We start from the raw sequence: 14,764 nt of genomic DNA, 5'->3' as shown, positions 1-14,764 counted from the left end.
GCTCCTCTCCCCTGCTGGGCACTAGCACTAGGGGCACTAGGCGGCGCACATCAATGCACTGCTTTGGGGACCACTGACAAACTGACTGGTTTGAAAACTCGCTATACCGTGACCCCACATTTAGCACGATGGAAGTTTTTGGACCCCAAATGTCACGTTATAGCAGGGTTTCACTGTATTTCTTCACACAATGCACAGTCAACCTCTGGAATTCCTTGCAAGAGGATGTTGTGAAGGCCAAGACTATAACAGGGTTCAGAAAAGAACTAGATAAATTCATGGAGGATAGGTGCATCAATGGATGTTAGATAGGATGGGCAGGGATAGTGTCCCTAGCCTCTGTTTGCCAGAAGCTGGGAATGGGTGACAGGGGATGGATAACTTGATGATCACCTGTTCTGTTCATTCACTCTGGGGCACCTGGCATTGGCCGCCGTTGGAAGACAGAATATTTGGCAAGATGGATCTTTGGTCTGACCCAGTACGACCAATCTTATGTTCTTATCATAGAATCATAGCAGATTGGGGTTGGAAGAGAGCTCAGGAGGTCATCTAGTCCAACCACCTGCTCAAAGCAGGACCAACACCAACTAAATCATTCCAGCCAGGGCTTTGTCAAGCCGGGCCTTAAAAACCTCTAAGGACAGAGATTCCACCACTTCCCTAGGTAACCCATTCCAGTGCTTCACTATCCTCCTAGTGAAATAGTGTTGAATAAAGGGGAATAATCACTTCCCTCGATCTATTGGCAATGCTCCTACTAATGCAGCCCAAAATGCTGTTAGCCTTCTTGGCAACAAGGGCACACTGCTGACTCATATCCAGCTTCTCGTCCACTGTAATCCTCAGGTCCTTTTCTGCAGAACTGTTTCTTAGCCAGTTGGTCCCCAGCCTGTGGCGGTTCATGGGATTCTTCCAACCTCAGTGCAGGAATCTGCACTTTTCCTTGTTGAGCCTTATCAGATTTCTTTTAGCTCAATCCTCTAATTTGTCTAGGTCCCTCTGTATCCTATCCCTACCCTCCAGCGAATCTACCACTCCTCCCTCCTCTACCACTCCTCCACGAACTTGCTGAGGATGCAATCTATCCCATCATCCAGATCATTAATAAAGATACTGAACAAAACCAGCCACAGGACCGACCCCTGGGGCACTCTGCTTGATACTGGCTGCCAACTAGACATCGAGCCATTGATTACTACCTGTTGAGCCCGAAAATCTAGACAACTTTCTATCCACCTTATAGTCCATTCATCCAATCCATACTTTTTTAACTTGCTGGCAAGAATATTGGGGGATGCCATATCAAAAGCTTTGCTAAAGTCAAGATACATCATGTCCACTGCTTTCCCCATATCCACAGAGCCAGTTATCTCATCATAGAAGGCAGTCAGTTTGGTCAGGCATGACTCGCCCTTGGAGAATCCATGCTGACTGTTCCTGATCACCTTCCTCTCCTTCAAGTGCTTCAAAATGCTTTCCTTGAGGACTTGCTCCATGATTTTTCCAGGGATTAAGGTGAGGCTGACCGGTCTGCCAATGGCTCTGCATTCACATCAGCCAATTCCCTCAGCACTCTCGGATGCATTAGATCTGGACCCATGGACTTGTGTATGTCCAGCTTTTCTAAATAGTCCTTAACCTGCTCTTTCACCACTGAGGAAGGCTCACCTCCTCCCCATACTGTGTTGCCCAGGACAGCAGTGTGGGAGCCTACCTTGTCTGTGAAGACCGAGGCAAAAAAAGCATTGAGTACTTCAGCCTGTTCCACCTTATCTATCATTAGGTTGCCTCCCCCATTCTTTAAGGGTCCCACACTTTCCATGACTTTTTTCTTGTTGCTAACATACCTGTTACCCTTCACATCCCTTGCTCACTGCAACTCCAGTTGTGTTTTGGCCTTCCTGATTACACCCTTGCATGCTTGAGCAATATTTTTATATTCCTCCTTAGTCATCTGACTAAGTTTCCACTTCTTGTAAGTTTCTTTTTTGTGTTTAAGCTCACTGAAGATTTCACTGTTAAGCCATGCTGGTTGCCTGCTGTATTTGCTATTCTTTCTGCACATCGGGATGGTTTGTTCCCGCACCCTCAATAAGTCTTCTTTAAAATACAGCCAGCTTTTCTGGACTCCTTTCCTCCCCTCATATTAGCCTCCCAGGGGACTGTGCCCATCAGTTCCCTAAGGGAGTCAAAGGCTGTTTTTCTGAAGTCCAAGGTCTGTATTTTGCTACTCTGTTCTTCCTTTTGTGAAGATCCTGAACTCAACCATCTCATGGTCACTGCTGCCCAGGCTGCCATCCATTTATACTTCCCCTACCAAGTCTTCCCTGTTTGTAAGCAGCAGGTCAAGAGGAGAATGGCCTTGGTTGGTTCCTCCAGTAGTTGCACCAGGAAGTTGTCCCCAACATTCTCCAAAAATTTCCTGGATTGTCTGTGCACTGCTGTATTGCTCTCCCAGCAGATGTCAGGGTGATCGAAGTCCTCCATTAGAACCAGGACCTGTGTTCTGGAAACTTCAGTTAATTGTCCGAAGAAAACCTCATCTACCTTATCCTATAGCACACGCCCATCACAACATCACCCTTGTTGCTCTTGCTTCTAAACTTAACCCAAAGACTCTCAATAAGCTTGTCTCCAGTTTCATACTGGAGCTCTGAGCAATCATACTGCTCCCTTACAGTGCAACTCCTTCACCTTTCCTCCCCTGCCTGTCCTTCCTGAACAGTTTATACCCATCCATGACAGTGCTCCAGTCATGTGAGCTACCCCACCAAGTCTGTTATTGCAATCACATCATGGTTCTTTGACTGTGCCAGGACTTCCAATTCTTCCTGCTTGTTTCCCAGGCTTCTTGCGTTCATGTACATGCATCTAAGATAACTATCCAATTGCCCTGCTGTCTTAGTATGAATCAGGAGCCCCTCTCCCCTATTAAACTCTTCTCCTTGTGTTTCCTCCCAGTATCCCACTTCCCCTTATCACTTTGCATTTTGTAAAAGTGTCCTGTGATGGGGTAGACTAGGCCCTGCCACATCTTATCCCAGAGAGGAGCAGAAGAGAGTCCTCTAAGCAGCCTAGAGTGGTTGTGGGGAAGCAGCCAATGAGACAGGCTGCAGAGGGCAGCTAATCAGGGCTCAGCAGGGACATATAAAAGGAACTGCGGAATGGCAGTTAGTTACTGCCTGGATTTTGAGCAGAGGAGACTGGAATACTAACTGGCTGAAATAGCAGCAAGGCCATGAACAGCTCAGTGTGGGTAGGGGTTAGGGGAGCTAAGAAGGAGTTCCTGGCTGGCTGCTGAGATTGACCCTAACACAGTTTCCTGGCAAGGACTGGGGGAGAGAGAGCTCCTGGCTGGCTGTTAGGAATGAGTAAGGATTGAGGCTGGGGAGGGCTGCAGGAAGGTTGGGTCTCCAGGTAGGAAGCCCTGGGGGTATGGCTTATATTAGGGCTGGGGACTACTTAAAGACTGAGCCCACAGAGGGCTAGAGATACACCAACTGAGGGGTACTGAGATACCCTGGAAGGGGTCTGGTATGATTTGCATACAGACAGTGTGTGTGTTACTCAGCTGGAGGGCTGAGTCACTGAAAAACTGCGTGAGAAACCCTGATAGGGGTCTCCAGAAGGGGGTGCTTGAGAGAGGTGGGTACCACCCCATCACATGTCCCCTAAATCTACATCTGGACCCACACTATTTTATTTTACTGTGGGCTTGTCTACACCGTGTAGCTGGGATGTAACTTCTAGTGTGCCCAACCCTATGCACACTAACTAGCCTGTGTGGACCCTACTGGGTAACACTAAAAGTTCCTAGTATGTGCACAAGAGAACTTTTAGTGTGCACCATCAACATCCACATGGCCAGTTAGTACATGATACATTGGTGTGCACTAGAGTTTAAACCACAGCTGGTGCATACCAACACACTATGTAGACAAGCCCTCAGTTATAACCCTCTGAACTTGGATGTTTGCATTATTATGGACATGTCAGCTTATCCTCAACAAAAAGGATAACATGTGATAGCTGTAATAATTTTATAAAATTGGAAATCAGATGACTTGTTACTGATATATTAAAATGTCAGCTACTATTTGGATGAAATAAAAGGAGCAGTAGCTACTTTCTAGTTAATTCCAAGAATGTAAAACAATGTTTTAAAAAGACTCAAACTGGGTCTTTCTGAGGACTTAATTTAAAACATCTTGGTTGACCAGATGGGGCACCGGAGAACAAGCTGTGATCCAAACTCTCAAAGCAATATTAATTTTTGAAGTACCAATCATTCTATTGTATTTTAGAAAAACTCCAACAAATCAGAACTCTAAGTACCAGTAAATTAGACCTTATGAAAAAACATTATATTTATGTGACGCATTGAAAGTATGGTGCCTTTTAGCAAGCTGCCTTGTATTACTAATTTGCTAATTCATATCACCTTGATTCATTAATCTCCTTTTGAAAATAAATTGTGTCTTAATACTGCTGTGATGTACTTTAACTCAAATAGGTAAAAGTGTTGCAGTATTAAATGCAGACTTAAAAATGATAAAGGTTTGGTGGGCTTTTGTTTACAGTACCTTGTAATCCAGGGTCCTTTAGTCCTAAAATGTAGTAACAGAGTTCCTGAGTTACAGGCAGAGCTACATTTTGTTGTACTGGCAAACCAAAAAAATTAGTTCAAGAGCATTTCACAAGGAAAACAATCTTCCTACAGGTTTGCCTTCGTAAAACACTTTCTTGTTTTTAAAAGTGTCCATTAAATTCAGGAAACTCAGTTTTTGGTACCCACCTTTACAGACCTAATCCTGATTTTTCAGAGATGCTGAGCATCCGTGGCTCTGACTAAAGTCAGTCGATGAGAGCTGCTAGAGCTCAGCACCTCTTAAAATCCTGTGTAGATATTTGAGTTGGGCACTCAAATTGCAGTGCACCAAATCAATGGATGTGTTTGACAAGTTTGCCATAAAGATATTTGGACATTCAAGGTAAGTACTGTATGGATGAACTGATTCCGAAAGAAAAGCTACCAGCAACCTTCATCCACTCCCAAAGAGAACTTTTTTTAAATTTTAAAACTTTGATTACACTTTATTTTTTATGCTTATTTTCCCCATGTGACTATATTATGGATTCCACTTGGACTATGCAAACAGTGCTAACAAGATACTGAAAGAAGGCTGTTCCCAGAGGATTTCAAATTCAACAGAAATGAAGCAATCTTGAGAACTTGTTCAGGGGAGACTGCCATCTCAATTTCTAGCACAAGGACATTCAGATAGACAGGTGTAAAATCCAAGAGGGTGGAAAGTTTGAGAACTGAACATTTTTTCTTTCTGGCCATCACTGCTTAAAATCCCCCACACTCATGAATATACAACTGTGAAGTTATTTTTAATAGTGACCCACTGCAATGACAGAGTGAAGGTAGTTTAGTCCCCATAGTTGTGAATTTACATACTTTCAAATACTTGGATTTCATGTAAGTTTAGTATGAACTGAGTATTTCCTGGCTTTTAAAGACAGTTCAAACAACCACCAACTATAACATTCTTGTATGGATTAAAATTATTGATATGTACTCACAGCCTTTTCAGAGTAACAGTTTTTTTGTCCGTGTATTTTATAAGCACCCCATTATTCTGAGCTTGTATGTGAAATCTAATACAACCCACTTTTTTTGGCCACAGCACTCACACAAATGGACAGCTAGATCAAATGCAGTGTTATTGTCAGGATCAGCTTCTGCTGATGAAAAGTACAACAAAGCTCTTCTGGTCTGGGGAAGATACAATACTGCAGACTATTTTTATTTTTGCAGACTGTGCCAACACAGAGGTCATAGCACCATTGATCATAAGTAGGCAATCTTAGAGAAGCAGTGAAGAAAGTTCTTAGGCTGAGGCCATAAAGGCATTTTTGGATAACATGGTGATTTGGATTAATGGAGCTCAAAAAAAATTAAGGTTTTATGTACACATTTGTGAGTTTATGTATGTATGAATAGGGGTGACGGGATTCAATGAATATTTGCTTCACAAATGGAGCTTGTTGCTTTCCTATGGAGGCAATTATGTCTGATGAACCACCTCAGACCACAGACTTTATCAAATCCAATGTATGGAGTGGATTATAAAAGTTGCTCCATGCCTCAGTAGATGCATTTCAAAAGGGCAAGCAATTATGCACATTATTCCTTTATCAGGCATCCTCAATAAATAGCTCAGCCCTGGGGAACTGCAGCAATGTCTTAACAGTGGAGAGCCAGTTCTGCCAAATTAACTTTCTTTCTGTAGGGAGGGATTATGTGTGGATGTGTGGTTTTGCAACTGGACTGCCAATTTCAGAAAGGTAAGTTATGAATCAGCTCCTTGCTGTGTGCTGCTTTATCGGAGTATTGCTGTCAAACAAGTATTTCAGCCTGAGGGAAAGGATCAGCATGAGCAAGGCACAAGTCTGCCAAGCTTCTGTGACAGATCTTCTGAAACTGCCCCCTTCATGCCCCATCTTTTTAAAATTCAGCCTCACCTCAGAATAAGTGGAGCATAAAAAGTAGTACCCATTGCTCAAAACATGCTTGCCAACAATCTAAGTGATTGGCTGTCATCTCTGTCGGTAGTAGCTGTTCACACATGGCTGGTTAGTATTTAAGAACTGCAAATATCAAAACTGAAACCTGAAAAACACTGTATAGGAATCACCTGCCGCTGCTTGGAACTTATAAGGGCAGCAAGTGCTCTGGCATGCCTGCAATAACTGATTGCAGAGGAATACTTCATTAACTTAAAAGCTATGGTACTTAACTGCCCACGCACTTGTAATTAATTGTAGAATCCCTCACTGCTGCAGTGTGGGATTCTGCATTAATAGCCATGCCCCTTTTTAATGAAGTATCCTTTGCTGCCATATTTTGCCTCCAATGATCACCAACACTCTGAGGAACAGTTGCCAGTTGTGTATTGCTTCCAGTCAGCCAATATTGACTCCAGCCCAAACATAGATGAGCTAAGACTTTAGTGCATGCTACGTGGTGTGTGTATGTGTGTGGGTGTGGGTGTGGGTGTGCGCATATACACACTTCGGACATGATTCTCCACTGTGCCTGAGCAGAACTTGGGCACATTGGGTTAGGCTGACAGGGAGCGGATTGCAGCTCCTTGATTAGTAGTCATTTGGCCCCAGAGTGAGTTACAGCTGCAGGGAGACATCTTTAACTTATGCCAGTGGCATATGGGCTTTGTGGCAGCAGAGTCTCCTCCACAGACCCCAACCCCCCCACACACTAGAGGTAACAGAGTTGGGTGATGGAGCTGGTGCAAGAGGCAGCAGAGCTACCTTTGCCAAGCTTATGCTGTCAGAGATTCCCCTAACACACAGAACTATGAAGGGGCATTCTCCAGCCACTTAAGAAATGCAATGTGAACACAGAGGACCATCATATCCATCCCTTGTTCTGAAAGGGAAAAGAAAGTACATTTAACATAGTTCTGTGAAAGCATACTGTGGGGAGATTGCTGCCATTGGCTGTATTCTTGTTGTTGGCCTATGGGGCATGCTGACTCATAAATGATATCATATACAGGAAGTTGAAAACTTTAAAGAAGATTAATAGATCACATTGGTCCCTTCTGTGAATTATCTAGCCTGACCTCGTGCCTAACACAGAACGTAGAACTGCCCCAAAAAAATTCCTAGAGCATATCCTTTTGAAAAACTTCCACTCTTAATTTAAAAAGTATCAGTGATGTAGAATCCACCCTGAGGCTTGGTAAATTGTTCCAATAGTTAATTACCCTCACTGCCAAAAATATATGCCTTATTTCCAATCTGAATTTGTCTAGCTTCAACTTCCAGCCATTGGATGTGTTATACCTTTCTCTGCTAGACTGGATAGCCCTTTATCAAATATTTGTTCCCCATGTAGGAACTTATGGACTTAATTAAGTCACCCCTCAACCTTCTCTTTGTTAAGCTAAATAGATTGGGCTCCTTGAGTCTATTGCTAATAAGGCACGTTTTCTAATCCTTCAGTCATTCTCATGGCTCTTCTCTGAACCCTCTCCAGTTTATCAGCATTATGATTTAACGCTGTGAGCCATCTAGCAAGTATGAGCCGAATCACAGAGCATCAGAATGTAGCAAAAAGGGAAGGAGACAGCTGACATTGGCAGTTACACAAAGACCCCTGATAGTATACAAATGAGCCTGAATGTTTAAATGTCCTGCACTAAAGATTCTAATAATCTCCAATACATTTTCCTTTAATTTTTCCAATCACTCCTCATGCTTGGCAGTACAGCCTACCTTCATCTCTTCTGTTTCCACACTGCTAGAGGTATTCATATAGCTGTCTCTGTCAGTTGTCTCCTTGGATTTTTCTACATTCTGAGGCTCTGTATGCTTTGTGCCTTCCCATCTGTCTCATGCTTGCTGATGTTTTAATTCATTTTCTACTGTGCTTGTGCTACTGAGCGTGGTGTCTATTTCAGTAAACATCAGGGGGTGATTGTTCTAGTCCTATGGTATATTTGCTGGTCATAGCTGAGACACTGAAATATGGACAGTGACTTTAGAAATTCAGGACAATTATGTCTTCATCAGAAGTGAATGCCTATTGTGTGTCTGTCAAGGTTTCTTCCCCACTCTGAACTTTAGGGTATAGATGTGGGGACCTGCATGGACACTTCTAAGCTTAATTACTAGCTTAGATCTGTTATCACTGCCACCATCCAGAATTTTCAGTGTCTGGATCACTCCCTTTCCCCCCAAAACCTTCCCCTACCTGGGTAGCCTTGAGAGACTCCTTCACCAATTCCCTAGTGAGTCCAGATCCAATCCCTTGGATCTAAAAACAAGGAAAAATCAATCAGGTATTAAGAAAAAAGGCTTTTAATTAAAGAAAAGAAAGGTACAAGAAAACCCTCTGGGAGAGATTAGCATACCAGCTACTCTCACAGACAGATTTCAAACACAGAGGATGTTCCCCTGGGCACAATTTTAGTTACACAAAAAAAAATATCCTAATACCCAATTTGATTCTACCTCTAATTGCATAAGGCAGGTTACAAAGAAATAAACATAAACCTATTTATTCCTTTCTAAAACTTACTACTCTGATAAGAGGCTGGTTCCTTGATCTTTTCACTCCAGCTGGAACTGAAACTCTCAAAGGAAAAACTTCCCTCCCTCCTTTTGAAACATCTTGTTCCCCCATTGGTTCCTCTGGTCAGGTGTTAGCTAGGCTAGGTGAACTTTTTAACCCTTTACAGGTAAAAGAGGCATTAACTCTTAACCATCTGTTTATCACAGTGTCACTTCCCTGATACTTATCCTGCAGCAATCAGGGCCGATGCAAGGAAGTTTCACGCACTAGGCAAAACTTCCACCTTGCACTCCCGCTCCAGCCCTGCGGCAGCTCCCTGCCCTCCCCCGCCCTGAGGCACCCCCTCGCAGCAGCTCCCCCCCTGCCATGAGGCCTCCCTGCAGCAGCTCCCCACCCCCCAGCCCAGGGAGCCGTGCGGCACCTCCCCCGCAGCTCACCTCTGCGTCCTCCGTTCTAATTCTCCTCCCAGGCTTGCAGCGCCAAACAGCTGATTGGCGCTGCAAGCCTGGGAGGCGGGAGAAGTGGAGCAGCGACCACGCACTCGGGGATGAACCGCTGTAAAAAAAAAATTGGAGGCACTGCTTTTTGGTGCCCCCAAATCTTGGTGCCCTAGGCAACTGCCTAGTTTGCCTTTGTCATAAACAGATAGTTAAGGGTTAATGCCTCTTTGACCTGTAAAGGGTTAAGAAGTTCACCTAGCCTAGCTGACACCTGACCAGAGAAACCAATGGGGGAACAAGATATTTCAAAAGGAAGGAGGGAAGTTTTCCTTTGTTTAGTCAGTCTCAGTTTCAGCCAGAGTGAAAAAGATCAAGGAACCAGCCTCTTATCAGAGCAGTAAGTTTTAGAAAGGGATAAATAGGTTTATGTTTATTTCCTTTGTAACTTGTCTTGGTACCATTAAGGGAATTATCAAATTTGGGTATTCTTGTGTGTATTAAGAGTTTTGCCCAGGGGAACATTCTCTGTGTTTTGAATCTGTTGTCTGTGAGAGTAGCTGATATGCTAATCTCTCCCAGAGGGTTTGCTTTTATCTTTCTTTTCTTTAATTAAAAGCCTTTTTCTTAATATCTGCTTGATATTTTTCTTGTTTTAAGATCCAATTGAGTTGGATCTGGATCCACCAGGAGTTGGTGGGAGAAAGGAGGGGGGATGGTTAATTTCTCCTTGTTTTAAGATCCAAGGGGTTTGGATCTGTGTTCACCAGGAACTACCCAGGGAAGAAAAGTAGTGCTTGTGAGTGGTGGCAGTGAAACCAGATCTAAGATAGTAATTAAGCTTAGAAGTGTCCATGCAGGTCCACACATCTGTACCCTAAAGTTCAGAGCGGGGAAGGAACCTTGACAGCCTTAATGGTAGCACCGGCCCTGGCAGCAATTATGTTTTCTGGAGAAGGCCTTGCATGCAAATATATGGGTGGGCCACCTCTGAGTGCATCCTCTTCAGAACCACCTCATCTTGGACAATCATTTGTGTCTGTAACAGGGTGGTTGTTACCCAAGCAGCCCTTCATGGCCAGGCATTTCTTTTCAGGCACTCTACCTCCTCTTGCAGGACCCCTTAAGCACTCCACTGTCTCTGTGATAGCTCATAGCATCCCTACCTGAGGCTGGTTTAATATCATAAAATTCCCAGTCCCCAGAGTCCTTCATCACAAAATAAACCAAACAATCCTCAATAAGTGCCCACAGAAAGTCCAAAATCATAATACAACAGTTAATACTTAGCTCCAAAAGCTCTTCCTCTGTCAGCCGGCTCTCCCCAAAGCTGCCAGGTCCTTCCCTTTGTGGCTGGTATGTAACCCTACATTCCCCCTCCTTCACTATTTCCCCTGTGCTGAGGGAGAAGGGAGTGTATATACTGCCCTCCTCCAGAGAGCTTCTCTTGAATTGTTGGAAGAGATGGGAGCCCTGCCCCCATCCTAAATTGCTGGGCTCTGGATCCCAGGTCCTTAAAGGAACAATGTCCTGGGGTTTTCCCCCCATCCAACTCCTAATTTCATGGGGCCACTTTCTCTCTTCTGCAACCAAGCCATTTCCCGAGCCTTTATTCAATCCAGCTCTTTAGAATGGGCTCTTCTGGCCCCTCTACCTTTAAAGGGCCAGTATACTCCATTGCAATGTCAACCTATGTGACTTGAGAACTACCAGCTGACCCTCTGATGTATGGATATTTTCAATTATCTGTGATACAGCTGCATTCTGCAATGAGAATTTTGACTGGTCATCGCCCGATGTGTGGATCTTGCAGAATTGAAATAGCTGGCCACTGAATGGTCATCACTCTGGAACATGCATAATAGGTTCTCAGTTATAGCAGGTGTGAAAATTAAAAAAAAAAAAGTTACATACTATGCTACATACATTTCCATTAAGGAAGTTACTCTTCCCTCATACGGTTTTTGATAGGACTTGGTAACATATATAATAGATAGCTTCGATACTATTCATCAACCTAGGATTTTCTGGATATGTGGACTCTCTACTCAGACCCTATGCCACCAACACTCCCAGCTATCTCCGTGACACCACTGATTTCCTGAGGAAACTACAATGCATTGGTGACCTTCCAGAAAACACCATCCTAGCCACCATGGATGTAGAGTCTCTCTACACAAACATCCCACACACAGATGGAATATAAGCTGTCAGGAACAGTATCCCTGATGATGCCACAGCACAACTGGCTACTGAGCTCTGTGCCTTTATCCTCACACACAACTATTTCAAATTTGATGATAATATATATCTCCAGATCAGTGGCACCACTATAGGCACCCGCATGGCCCCACAATATGCCAACATTTTTATGGCTGACCTGGAACAATGCTTCCTCAGCTCTCGTCCACTCACGCCCCTTCTCTACCTACGCTACATTGATGACATCTTCATCATCTGGACCCATGGGAAGGAGACTCTTGAAAAATTCCACCACGATTTCAACAGCTTCCCCCCCAACATCAACCTCAGCCTGGACCAATCTACATGGGAGGTCCATTTCCTAGACACCACGGTGCAAATAAGTGATGGTCACATTAACACCACCCTATACAGAAAACCTACGGACTGCTATGCCTACCTTCATGCCTCCAGCTTCCATCCCGGGCACAACTCACGATCCATTGTCTACAGCCAAGCACTGAGGTACAACCACATCTACTCTAACCCCTCAGACAGAGACCAACACCTACAAAATCTCCACCAAGCATTTTCAAAACTACAATACCCGCATGAGGACATAAGGAAACAGATCAACAGAGCCAGACGTGTACCCAAAAGCCTCCTACTGCAAGACAAACCCAAGAAAGAAACCAACAGGACTCCACTGGCCATCACATACAGTCCCCAGCTAAAACCCCTCCAATGCATCATCAGGGATCTACAACCCATCCTGGCCAATGATCCCACACTTTCACAGGCTTTGAGTGGCAGGCCGGTCCTTGCCCACAGACAACCCGAAGCATATTCTCACCAGTAACTGCACCATAGTAACTCTAGCTCAGGAACCAATCCATGCAACAAACCTCGATGCCAACTCTGCCCACATATCCACACCAGCGACACCATTACAGGACCTAACCAGATCAGCCACACCATCACCGCTTCATTCACCTGCACCTCCACCAATGTAATATACACCATCATATGCCAGCAATGCCCCTCTGCTATGTACATCGGCCAAACTGGACAATCTCTACGGAAAAGAATAAATGGACACAAATCAGATATTAGGAATGGCAATATACAAAAACCTGTAAGAGAACACTTCAACCTCCCTGGCCACACAATAGCAGATCTTAAGGTGGCCATCCTGCAGCAAAAAGACTTCAGGACCAGACTTCAGAAAGAAACTGCTGAGCTTCAGTTCATCTGCAAATTTGACACCATCAGCTCAGGATTAAACAAAGACTGTGAATGGCTTGCCAACAACAAAACCAGTTTCTCCTCCCTTGGTTTTCACACCTCAACTGCTAGAAGAGGGCCTCATCCTCCCTGATTGAACTAACCTCGTTATCTCTAGCCTGCTTCTTGCTTGCTTATATATACCTGCCCCTGGAAATTTCCACTACATGCATCCGATGAAGTGGGTATTCACCCACGAAAGCTCATGCTCCAAAACGTCTGTTAGTCTATAAGGTGCCACAAGACTCTTTGCTGCTTTTACAGATCCAGACTACCACGGCTACCCCTCTGATACTTCACCAACCTAATTATTTCATCAGCCTGCACTACATTCCCCTCTTATTTGTGTGTTAACAGCATATAGTCTCAGGAATAAGAGTGACTACTTGGTTGATTATGACATTCAGAACATGGTGGATAAGCTCCCAAATTGTGTATTAGGGCATTTTGTTTTGTTTTCAAGTTGTTTCTTGAATACCTTATTCATTTTTTTTGGTTGAGGGGGCAAGGGAAACAGGCAAAGAATCAATGTTCTTGAGAAGACTTATTTGCTAGAAGAGAAATATCAGAGCATGAAACCTCAAAATCATCAGATATCCATAAAAGTAAAAGCTGAGGGAGACTGAATGATTTTATGGTTAAGACCTAAGTGCGATGCTCAGCTGACCTTGGGAAAGTTACTTAATCTTCTTGTGCTTCAGTAACGTTCTGTAAAATGTAGCTGCCAATACTTCTCTGTTTCATGCCGAGAAGATAAAATTCTTACTGTCTGTGTGGTATCAAGATACTATGATGGCAGGAGACATAAAAATATCTAGAAAAAACATAATGAGCCATTCTACCCTATTCATCCAGGAAACCTCAGAAGATACTTGTTGACCTTTGTGAACCATATCTGATTGCATATAGCAATCCTATCCCCAGACATTAGAGTACATAATTGTTTGTGAATTTTGCTAATGAAAGCAATAGCCTATTTCTTTCCCTGATTTCCTAGCTGAGTAAAGATTTTTGGGGGAAAGGATCATTTTCATTTACAGCCTGGTCCTTTGAGCACACATATGAAAGGCTCTATTTGATCTGACTATTGATATTCCCCCTTCTCCTCTCCCCAATGTTTCCACCCTTTTCCCCACAAAAAATAGTATATGTCTTCTCACATCAACATACATGCAACCAAAGGATGGATTGCTATGGTGTTTGTCCATTGACTTTTTCATTCTTGGTTATTTCTTTGAATCCAGGTTACTCTATTTAAGTCTGAATCCCAATTACTCTATTTTATCCTGAAACAGTCAAATATGAGCTTTCTTTGGAGATGCTCAGCATGCCACAGATTGAAGTACTGATGTTCCGTATTACAGTTTGGGCATAATATAACCACATAGCACCCAAAGACCAAATATATTTAATCTAAACAAATAGCCAGCATAACTTATGGCCATTGACAAAAACAGCATGAGCAGATGTCCATTTGTTATTGCTTCTATGAGTCATGCCTGCAGGTCAATTGCTAGTTAGATGGACAAAGTGCAGATGGCAATAAACCCAGAAAGCTGGGTCTGTGGTGGATTAATATACATAACATTCAAGACCACTGGTTTCCCCTCTAATAGTGAGTGTAGTTCTGACTGTTAGCACTTCCTGATTTACATATCAGGGATCAGTTGAAAGAGGGCACCACTACCTTTTGCAGGTAATACTTGTTATTATGTTGCCTTTTGATGATCATTTTTATATCAAGCAGTTATGT

The sequence above is a fragment of the Gopherus flavomarginatus genome, chromosome 3 (genome assembly GCF_025201925.1).
Source record: "Gopherus flavomarginatus isolate rGopFla2 chromosome 3, rGopFla2.mat.asm, whole genome shotgun sequence".
NCBI lineage: Eukaryota > Metazoa > Chordata > Testudines > Testudinidae > Gopherus > Gopherus flavomarginatus.
The sequence above is the reverse complement of the archived record's forward strand: the minus strand, read 5'-3'. Positions refer to the sequence as shown.